The sequence below is a fragment of the Aristolochia californica genome, unplaced genomic scaffold (assembly GCF_029961685.1).
Source record: "Aristolochia californica isolate CCGP_79_NKW_82.1479 unplaced genomic scaffold, dmAriCali1.0.hap1 SCAF_8, whole genome shotgun sequence".
Classification (NCBI taxonomy): domain Eukaryota; kingdom Viridiplantae; phylum Streptophyta; class Magnoliopsida; order Piperales; family Aristolochiaceae; genus Aristolochia; species Aristolochia californica.
The window spans coordinates 14950193-14961002 of NW_027182279.1; the positions used below are offsets into that span (position 1 = coordinate 14950193).

The window sequence follows — 10810 nt, forward strand, 5'->3', positions numbered from 1 at the left end:
AAGGGTAGTGTGGCAATTTCACACTTGTAATCCAATTACCCTATTTTCTTTTTATATATGGGGTCATCGTTGTTAGGGTTTTATCATTTTGATGAGTATCATCATCTTGAGGAGCATCTGGAATTGTAGCTTGAGAGGTTAGAGAAAAGCACATGTAAGTGTGTGTGGTTTCTCTTTGTAAACTATTTCATCTTCACAGTTGATTACTGTAGCGGTGGAAGACAAGACGTAGTCTCACCTCGAGAAGAACCTGTATAAATCTTGTTTTTAATTTTCATTGCTTGCTTTTATTTTTTTCGTGTTTATTATTATTGCTCTCGTTAGTTTGGAATTAGTGCATCTAATTCCTAACAAGTGGTATCAGAGGTTTGGTTTGTGATTGAAAGAAATGGCTGGTGGAGAAGGATTGACACTTGGAATCAACAAGTTCGATGGTATGGATTTTGCATTCTGGAGGATACAGATGAAAGATTATTTTTATAGTAAAAAGCTACACGCACCACTTCTGGATATGCAACCTGAAGGTATGAAGGATGATCGATGGAATCTCCTCAATAGACAAGTGTTGGGAGTAGTCCCATTAAAATTGTCGAAGAACATTGCTCTAAACATGGCATCGGAGAAAACCACAGAGGGGATGATGAAGATTATGTCCGAAATGTATGAGCAGCCTTCCACAAATAATAAGGTACATCTAACGAAAAAAAATTCTTCAATTTAAAGATGATAGAAAAAAACATCAGTAGCATAACATTTAAATGAGTTTAGCATCAATCAATTGACATCCGTTCAAATTAAATTTGATGATAAGGTTCATGCATTAAATCTTTTGGCATCTCTGTCAAATTGTTGGGAACTTAAGAGGTTTGCGGTCAGACCCTATGCAAGTAATGGAAAATTGATCTTTAATGATGTTTGGGATACCATTCTTGCAGGGGAAGCTATTACGATCCCGGATCTAACACAACGATTCGTAGAGAAGGAAAGAATATCAAGCCAAAAAGAAGCTTGAAAACCCTAGGTTCGTTAAGGAGAAAGCATACCCCCGAGCTCATTTAGGAGAACTCAAAACCCTCTGTTTAATCTAAATTCAGACTTGTCTCTTTTCCATTCCTTACACCCCTAAACAGAGATCACGTCAACATGGTTCAAGAGAAAATTATAGATTGCCCCTCCGCGGAATTTAAAATAAATAAACTTAATGACTAAGTAATTGACTTAACTTACTGAGTAACTTAACATGTAAGTAACTTAATAACTAAGAAACTGACTCAGCCAAAGTAATTGACTCAGCCATGATATGTCTGCATGATTCGGCCTGCTATTGAGTTCATAACATTACACCCCTCCTGGAGAAAGAGCTTGTCCTCAAGCTTGAAGATCGGGATGCTTGCCAAAATGTTGCCATATCTCCCCAAGTAGTATTTGTGGCATCCGCGTCAACCCATAGGATGACATAAGTGGTGTAAGCGTTGCAATGTAACACCCCGGACAGAGAGATTGTGGTATTTGAAACCCTCCACTAGTTCCCCCAGTTGGCAGAAAGTTTCCTTTGAAAATTAACAAATTTATTTTATCCAAGTACTATACTGTGGCAGAAGCACCAATAATATTCAACATATATTCTCCACCTCGGAGTGCATTTTTTGCTCCTTTCCTTTCTTCTTCAGCCTCATTTTCACGTTCTTTCCAACTCTCATATGCATGGTTTACTGTTTGTAGCTCATGCCTGCAGATCGGGCACGAATTATACTCATCCAGCCATTGGAAATAAATTCTTGCAAGGCAACTCCTGCATCTTGTCATCTATAATCAAGTTCTTCCTGCAAAGTGCACATTCTGTCTCTCTCCCTAGCATCACCCAGATTTTAGGTGTGACTGTGATGACTGGAAGCCTTGCAACCATCTTTTTTGAGGTTGGAGGTGGCTTCTTTGGTCTAGCACCAATTTCCTGTAGTGAAGCTTCAATGACAGAATGAATGTCCTGCAAACCACTGATTTCTTGCATAGTTTTCACCAACTCTTCCAACATTGCAGAAGTAGCATCAGGACCAAAATCGTTTGTTCTATTACTCTCCCCATGGGATTGAGAAGACTCAGCAGTACTAACCTGCTCTTGTGTGGTAGCAAGAGTTGTAAGTAAATTCTGTGCCACGAGCCATCCAGGTGGCCGGGGCTCAAGTCCAACTGTTAAATGTCCTTCAAACAGAAATATATAATCTCTGTGCAGAGTATTTGGTGTGGAGTCTGAGGCCTGGGGTCCATTCTCTGTCTCGTCTAAATGTTCAAGAGCCCTAGCAATGCATGCTCCCATTTGCTCCTTTTGTGAAGACTCAGCAACAATGCGTTCTGCATCTTCAAAAAGCCTCAAACCTGCATGCCAGAATCCCGTTGGTGTACATCTAGTCTGCAAGATCGTTGCTGCCCGACAAATTACAGAATAAATGAATTTATGAAGTTATGGAGAAGAAGAAGAATAGGTTTCAAGAAGAATGGATTGGATCAAAGACACGGCTTCTTCAAAAGTCTGTTTCTTCCCTAGCTGTCTCTGCAGCTCTTGCAATTTTTGCTGCACAGAATCTTCGGACGCCATTAGTTTTAGCTCACTTCTCCTTCTTTCCTGTAGCTTCTCTAGTGTCTTAGAAAGGGAAGCGAAATTCCAGAGAATAAGAAATGCAATTCCCACACTCTTCATGGTCATAGCGGAGAACCAGTATGGAAGTATTGCACCCACAATCAACCCAATGAAGACTTAAGGTGTCAAAACATCCACTGTGGAAATTTTAGCACGGCTCACAAAGGCACCAAAGAGAGCCAAAGACACCAGGGCGGCTGAACCAATGGCAAACCCCCTTCCAATAGCAGCAGTAGTGGTTCCAGCGGCCTCAAGGGCAATAGTTATTTCGCATATCCTATGACTCATGCCAGCCATCTCAACAATACCTCCAGCGTTGTCACTAATGGGACCATATGCATCAATGGCCACACCAGTAGCAATGGTGGTCCAGCATTCCAAAAGCTGCCACTGCAATGCCATACAAGGCAGCAAGGCTAAAGTTGACAAAAATGCTGACAGCAGTAGCCTCTTTGAAATAATTAACTTGTATATACACCTTTAATTGAGCACAAGCTGAGAGGACTGAAACAACATCAACCCCATCTAGGTTAACACCTTCAACTGGCCATAAGCCTCTTTGCCCCTTCTGAGCATACCTTGCAATCCTTCTAATCCAAGAACCCACATTTCTTTCAGACATTTCATTAAAAATAATAGTTAAAACTTCCTTGATCCCATTATCAATGTCATTCAGATCCCTCCAACGCATTCCAGAAATTCCAACAAAATTTCCAGTAAAGGCATGCTGTTCAAACTCATATAGACCTCGGTATAGAGAAAAACCAAGGATATTCTCCATCACTAAAACCCAGTCTCTTGAGAAGCTTGTATTGTCAAAAAAAAAAATTGAAATAGAAAGCCTCCCAGGAGTCCTGTGTTATGGTCTTGGGTCAAGTACCTATGCCTTCCGCTCTTAGCAGGCCGGTCTTTTGGGTAGTATTGGCTAGGTGCTCAACATTAGGTATCAGAGCATGCGCTACGCCGTGAGTTCGAATCCCCGCGGCGTGAGTCCTAAGTGGAAGGGGTGACCTAGTAGAAACTAGAGTGGGTCGTCGCTAGAGTGTGACCGCTGTGGTCATCAGCTTATGAAGGTGGGTGTGATGTTATGGTCGTGGGTTAAGTACCTATGCCTTCAGCTCCTAACATGCCAATCTTTTGGGTAGCATCGGCTAGGTGCTCAACATTCTGATCCAAAGACCCACACATAGCCAATAACTGAAACAGCTTGTACCTTTGAGAAAACATTTGCTACCAGAAACCCAAATGCAATATGCAATTTTTGGAATTCTCTGTTCCTGATTGCACATCCTGCTGTTGATGCCATTTCTCCCATTGTGGTCGCCATTTCCTTTTCTCCAATTTTTTATCCGCTCTGCAGTCAGCCGGAATAAGAGAAACCGTCGGCTGTTTGAGAAGTTTGGGAAGGAGCTTCGCTATTGCTTCATATAATTCACAATATGAGGTACCCCTAAAGCTAATAGGGCTTTCGAACTTCAATCTCTAATTATTTTTGAAAGTAGAGTTGAAGTCCCAATCCTGAATCATGGTGATCTCATCCAGGATCTTCTTGCCGATGACCTTGATAGGGAACGTCGTGCCATCAATGACGGACATGGCGTAATAAACCTTGGCGAAGGGTCCCTGGCCAATGAGCCTGCCGAGCTTGTATTTTCTGAAAAAATTGGGTGTGCCGGCGTCGAGGACATTACAGTCTCTATGGGTCACAGAATCAATCGACCCCAAGGAAAGTCCTGAGTCCCGAAGCTCTTCGTCTCTGCTATTGCTCTCAAGCTTGCTTAGGATTCTCCTTCCGCCACGGTAAAAATTTCCACTTCGAAATGAAAATCTTTGGATTTTTTTTACCTTCCTGTTCGTATAAACTGCTAATGATGAACAATCAAAACTACTGGGAGAAGATTTTTATGCCTTATGATGAAGGAGAGCCTGACCTGTTTCGGTGAGTAGCAGCAAGACATAGCCAAAATTTAGCATGGGGTTCCTCTGCTCTAAAATTTCCAGTCTCAATTTTTGGAAGAAGGTTAGGTTTACGTGAACAGGGAAGATTTGAGGTCAAACCCAAATTTGGCAGTTCTGATGCGATTTGAGGTCTAACGATGGGCAGCAATTGTTAATCTTCTAGAGCGGTGACCTTCCCCTCTGAGGCCTTAACGTGATGCTTCTCGATTTCTAGAAATGTCTCAGACATTATACTGGAAGACTCATACATTTCATTCCACAATGTTGAAACCCCTGTGTGTATTTCTCCCAATAAAATGGCAAACCATTTTTCTCGGGACAAAGCATCGCTCATTGTGTTCCCGCTCTAATACCACGTTGTTAAGATCCCGAATCTAACACAACGATTCGTAGGGAAGAAGAAGAGAAGAAAAGAAAATAAAGGTAAAGGGAAACTTGAAAACCCTAGGTTCATTAAGGAGAACACACACACCCTAGCTCCTTAAGGAGAACTCAAAACCCTTTGTTTAACCTAAATTCAGACTTGTCACTTTTCCATTCCTTACACCCCTAAATAGAGATCACATAAAAAAGGTTCAAGAGAAAATTATAGATTTTCCCTTCCACAACATTTAAAGTAAATAAAATTAATGACTAAGTAATTGACTTAACTTACTGACTAAGTAAATTAACAACTAAGTAACTTAATGACTAAATAACTGACTCAACCAAAGTAATTGACTCAGCCATGGCATCCCTGCATGAGTCAGCTTGCTATTGATTTCATAACAGAAGTTTGTAGAAAGGACTCTGGAGAATCGTCGACATTAATTCTGCCTTAAGTGTCAATACTAGTGGCAGGAACTTCGAGAGGAATTCCATCAAGGGCAATGGTAGCGAGAAGTCAAGGAATGGAAGAAGCAAGTCCACATTTGGAAGGAATGTGGAGTGGATGAATTTCAAAAAGTCAAGTCACATAGAGAAAAACTGCAGAGCACCGAAGAAAATGAAAATAAAAACAATGCTGCAAATTCGGTAAGTGAATAAATACAAGATGTTTTACTCTTGTTGATTGGTAGCCCTATTGACTCTTGGGTATTTGATTCAAGAGTTTCTTTTCACACCACTGCACATTGTGAGATCATGGAGAATTATGTTGTTAGAGATCATGTGAAGCTATATCTTGCTAATGGAGAACCTTTGGATATTGTCAGTACTGGTAATGTCAGTTTGAGGATGTGAAATGGGACAGTGTGGAAAATTCACAAGGTGAGACATGTGCCAAAACCTATGCATAATTTGATTTCAGTAAGGGCAGCTTGACGATGAAGGTCATAATGTGACTTTTAATGGTGTTACCTGGAAAGTCACTAAGGGAGCCATGGTTGTTGTACAAGGAGTTAAAACTGGAACTCTTTACATCACTTCCAGTTGCAATGACATGGTTGCAGTTGCTAATGCTCTTGCTAATTCTAACTTGTGGCATTATAGGCTCGATCACATGAGTGAGAAGAGAATGAAAGTGCTTCAGTCACAAAGGAAACTACCAAGGTTGAAAACTGTAAATAATAGTATTTGTGAAGGTTGTATTTTCAGCAAGCAGAAAAGGGTTAGCATTTCTAAGGCTAGAAATGAGCAAAAGACAACAAAATTTAAGTTGATTCACATAGATGTGTGGGGGCCTTCAACTGTTACTTCCCTTGGTAGTTCTAACTACTATGTGACATTTATTGATGATACAAGCAAAAAGGCATGGGTTTATTTCCTAAAAAATAAATTTGATGTCTTTAATACATTCAAGAGATTAAAAGCAATGGCTGAGAATGAGATATATTTGAAGGTGAAGTGTCTGCAGTAAGATAATGGGGGAGAATACATAGATGATGATTTCAAGTGGTATTGTGCCGATAATGATATCAAGATGAAGAAGAACATTCCTGGAAAACCTTAAAAAAATTGTGTGGCTGAGAGGATTAACATAACTCAAAACGAGCGTGCTAGGAGCATGAGATTACATTCATGATTGCCAAAGATGTTCTGTTCTAAAGCTATTAGCACCGCTGCCTATTTGATCAACAAATGTCCCTTGTTGGAAGATGGGCTCAAGTCCACAAGTCAAGGCTAGTAAGTCCACACATCTAAGTAGTGGTATATGGGTAAAATAGGATGCTTTCGATAAAGATGGCATAAAGATGTAAATACATGTTCTGTTTATGCCTCTTCTGTTATCATGTTGTAGTCCTAAGGGCACTGTAAAGCTATAAATAAATGCATTGGCTAAGAGGAGATTTCCAACATTTCATAAAAAAAGGCTCTACGAAGGAATTAATGTTGTAAAAAAGGCATCACAAAATTTTACAACTAAGAATTTTCCTCTTGATAAGTGTTTCCGTGAAACATGAGGCAATAATGGTCCCTGGAGACATATTTTTATTAGAAATACTTTTCCAACGTTTCCTGAAAAAAATGCACTAACCAAGACTAATAGTTGTATAATGTAATATGTTTAAGAAAAAAATTGTGTTACCACAAAAAATTTCTACAAAGAATTTTCAGCTTGAAAAGTGTTTCCAGTAAACATATGATCCCTGGAGATGTATTTTTACTAAAAATAGTTTTCCACTATTTTCTTGAAAAAATCCACTAACAAGGCCTTAAGTTGTAGGAGGTAAGTTGTTTCAGATAAAATTATCACACCATATAATTTTCCAAGTACGAATTTTCAGCTAGAAAAGTGTTTCTAGGAAACACGAGGCACTGAATTTCCTTGGAGACGTATTTTTTCTAGAAATAATTTTTCAGCATTTCCTAAAAAATACACTAATAATGCCTTATTGTTTTAGAAAGTAATTTGTTTTTAAAAAAGGCCACATCACAAAATTTTCATTGTAGAATTTTAAGCAAGAAAAGTGTTTGCAACAAAAATGAGGCACGAATGGTCCCTTGAGATGTAATTTTACAAGAAATACTTTCCCTACATTTCCTTGAAAAAGGTACTAACAAGGCCTTATAGTAGTAGAAAGTAATTTGTTTAAGCAAAAATTCCCTTACGACAAGTTTTTCCTGGTAAACATTTTCAGCTTGAAAATTTTTTCCTAGAAACATTAGCTACTAATGGTGCCTAGACATGTATTTTTACAAGAAATATTTTTCTCACTTTTCCTTAAAAAAATGCCTTAACAAGGCCTTTTGGTTGTAGAAAGTAATTTCTTTCAACAAAAAATTCCTTACCACAATTTTCCTAGTAACAATTTACATCTTGAAAAGTGGTTTAAGGAAACATGAGGCACTATTGGTCCCTAGAGATGTATTTTTACTATAAATTCATTTCCAATGTTTATTGAAAAAAAGGCACTAACAAGTCCTTATTGTTGTAGAAAGTAATTGGTTTGAGCAAATGTTACCTTACCTCAAAATTTTCCTTGTAATAATTTTTAGCAAGAAAAGTGTTTCTGGAAAACATGAGGCACTAATAGTACCTAGAGAGGTATTTTTACTAGAAATACATTTCCTTCATTTCCTGAAGAAATGCACAGACAAGGCGTTATAGTTGCATGAAGTAATTTGTTTTATCAAAAATTGCACAAATACAAAATTTTTCTCGTAGCATAAAAAGTGTTTTCAGGAAACATGAGGCACTAATGGACTCTGGAGATGTATTTTTACTAAAAATACTTTTTGCAATGTTTCCTTAACAAATGCACTAGCAAGTCCTTAAAGTTTTAGAAAATAATTTTTTTTAAAAAAACGTCTTACCATAAAATTTTCCTAGAATAATTTTTTTGCTAGGAAAGTGTTTCCAAGAAAAATGAGGTACAAATAGTCTCATGTGATGTATTTTTATTAGAAATAATTTTCCAATGTTTCCTGAAAAAAGGCAGTAACAAGGTGTTATAGTTGTAAAAAGTAATAGGTTTAAGCAAATATTGCCTTACCTCAAAATTTTCATTGTAATTATTTTCAGCAAGAAAAATGTTTTAAGGAATCATGAGGCACTAATGGACTCTGGAGACGTATTTTCACTACAAATAGTTTGCAACATTTCCTTAACAAATGCACCACCAAGGCCTTATAGTTGTAGAAAGTAATTTGTTTTAAAAAAATTCCTTACGATAAAAATATTCCTAGAATGATCTTTTTCTTATACATTATTTATAGGAAACATGAGGCACAAATTGTCACATGTGACGTATTTTTATTAGAAATAATTTTGAAATGTTTCCTGAAAAATGCCTCTAACAATACCTTATAGTTGTAAATTGTAATTTGATTCTGAAAAAATTGCCTCTTCGGAAAATTTTCCTAGTAAGAATTTTCTGCTTGAATAGTATTTCCAAGAAACATGAGGCACTAATGGTCCTTGCAGACTTATTTTTACTAGAAATATTTTTTTCCAAAGTTTCTTGTTAAAAGACAAAATAGTAGTAGCAAGTAATTTGTTATACCAAAAATTGCTTTCCAAAAGAATTTTCCTCTAAAGAATTTTCAGCTTGAAAAGTGTTTCTAGGAAACGTGAGCCACTAATGTTCTCCAAAGACATATTTTTACTAAAAATACTTTTCCAATCTTTCCAGAAAAATGCATTAACAAGGCCTTATAGTTGTAGAAAGTAATGTTTCTTCATTAAACATTGGCAAACCACAAAATTTTCTTGGTAAGAATTTACATTTTGGAAAGTGGTTCAAGGAAACATGAGGCACTAATGGTCCCTAGAGATGTATTTTTACTTGAAATACATTTCCAATGTTTCCTGAAAAAAGGCACTAACATGGCGTTATAGTTATAGAAAGTAATTTATTTCAACTAAAATTGCCTTACCACAAAAATTTCTTGCAAAGAATTTTCAGCAAGAAAAGTGTTTCTAGGAAACATGAGGCATTAATGATCCCAAGAGATGCATTTTTACTAGAAATACTTTTCAAAATTTTCCTTAAAAAATGCACTAACAAGTTGTTATAGTTGTATAAAGTAATATGTTTCAGCAAAAATTGCCTCACCACAAAATTTTTCATATAAGAGTTTTCAACTTGAAAAATGTTTCCACCAAACATAAGGCATTAAGGGTCCCTGTAGATGTATTTTTACTAGAAATACATTTCCTACATAACAAGACATTATAGTTGTATAAAGTAATTTATTTTAGCAAAAATTGCATAACTACAAAATTTTCCTAGTAGCTTAAAAAGTGTTTCCATGAAACATGAAGCACTAATGGACTTTGGAGAAGTATTTTACTAAAAATACTTTTTGCAATGTTTCCTTAACAAATGCACTAGCAAGGCCTTATAGTTTTAGAAAGTAATTTTTTTAAAAACACCACTACAATAAAATTTTCCTAGATTGATTTTTTTGTTTGTAAAGTGTTTCCAAGAAACATGAGGCACAAATAGTCTCCTGTTATTTATTTTTATTAGAAATATTTTTCCAATGTTTCCTAAAAAAGGGCACTAACAAGGTGTTATAGTTGTAGAAAGTAATTGGTTTCAGCAAATATTGCTTTACCACAAAATTTTCCTTGTAAGAATTTTCATCAAGAAAAATGTTTCCAGGAATCAGGAGAAATTAATGGTCTTTGGAGACGTATTTTTACTACAAATACTTTTGCAATTTTTCCTTAATAAATGCACCACCAAGGCCTTATTTGTTTAAAAAATTGCCTTACCATAACAATATTCCTAGAATGATTTTTTTATTATAAATTGTTTACGGGAAACATGAGGCACAAATTTTCACATGTGACGTATTTTTATAAGAAATACTTTTCAAATGTTTCCTAAAAAATGCCTCTAACAATACCTTATAGTTTTAAAAAGTAATTTGATTATGAAAAATTGCCTCTCCAGAAAAATTTCCTGGTAAGAATTTTATGTTTGAAAAGTGTTTCCAAGAAACATGTGGCACTAATGTTCTCTAGAGTTGTATTTTCACTGAAAATATTTTTCCAACGTTTCCAGAAAAATGCATTAACAAGGCCTCATAGTTGTAGAAAGTAATTTTTATTCATTAAACATTGTCTAACCACAAAATTTTCTTGGTAAGAATTTAAATTTTGGAAAATGGTTCAAGGAAACATGAGGCACTAATGGTCCCTGGAGATGTATTTTGTTATGGAATCCATAGTAGGACGAGTCATCCAGAGGCGACGTGGAGTTGGTGATTCAGGGGAACAACCAAGTACCATAGGATTATATGTCTATTTTATTTCATAAGTCGTTAGCATGTAAGCCACAATGGCAA

General features: G+C 36.5%; 1 pseudogene; it reads right to left on the reverse strand.

Annotated features, from left to right (window-relative positions):
* Positions 1–1065: 1065 nt before the first annotated feature.
* On the reverse strand, positions 1066–2593 carry LOC137938315 (E3 ubiquitin-protein ligase AIP2-like; annotated as a pseudogene).
* Between the last annotated feature and the right edge of the window lie 8217 nt (positions 2594–10810).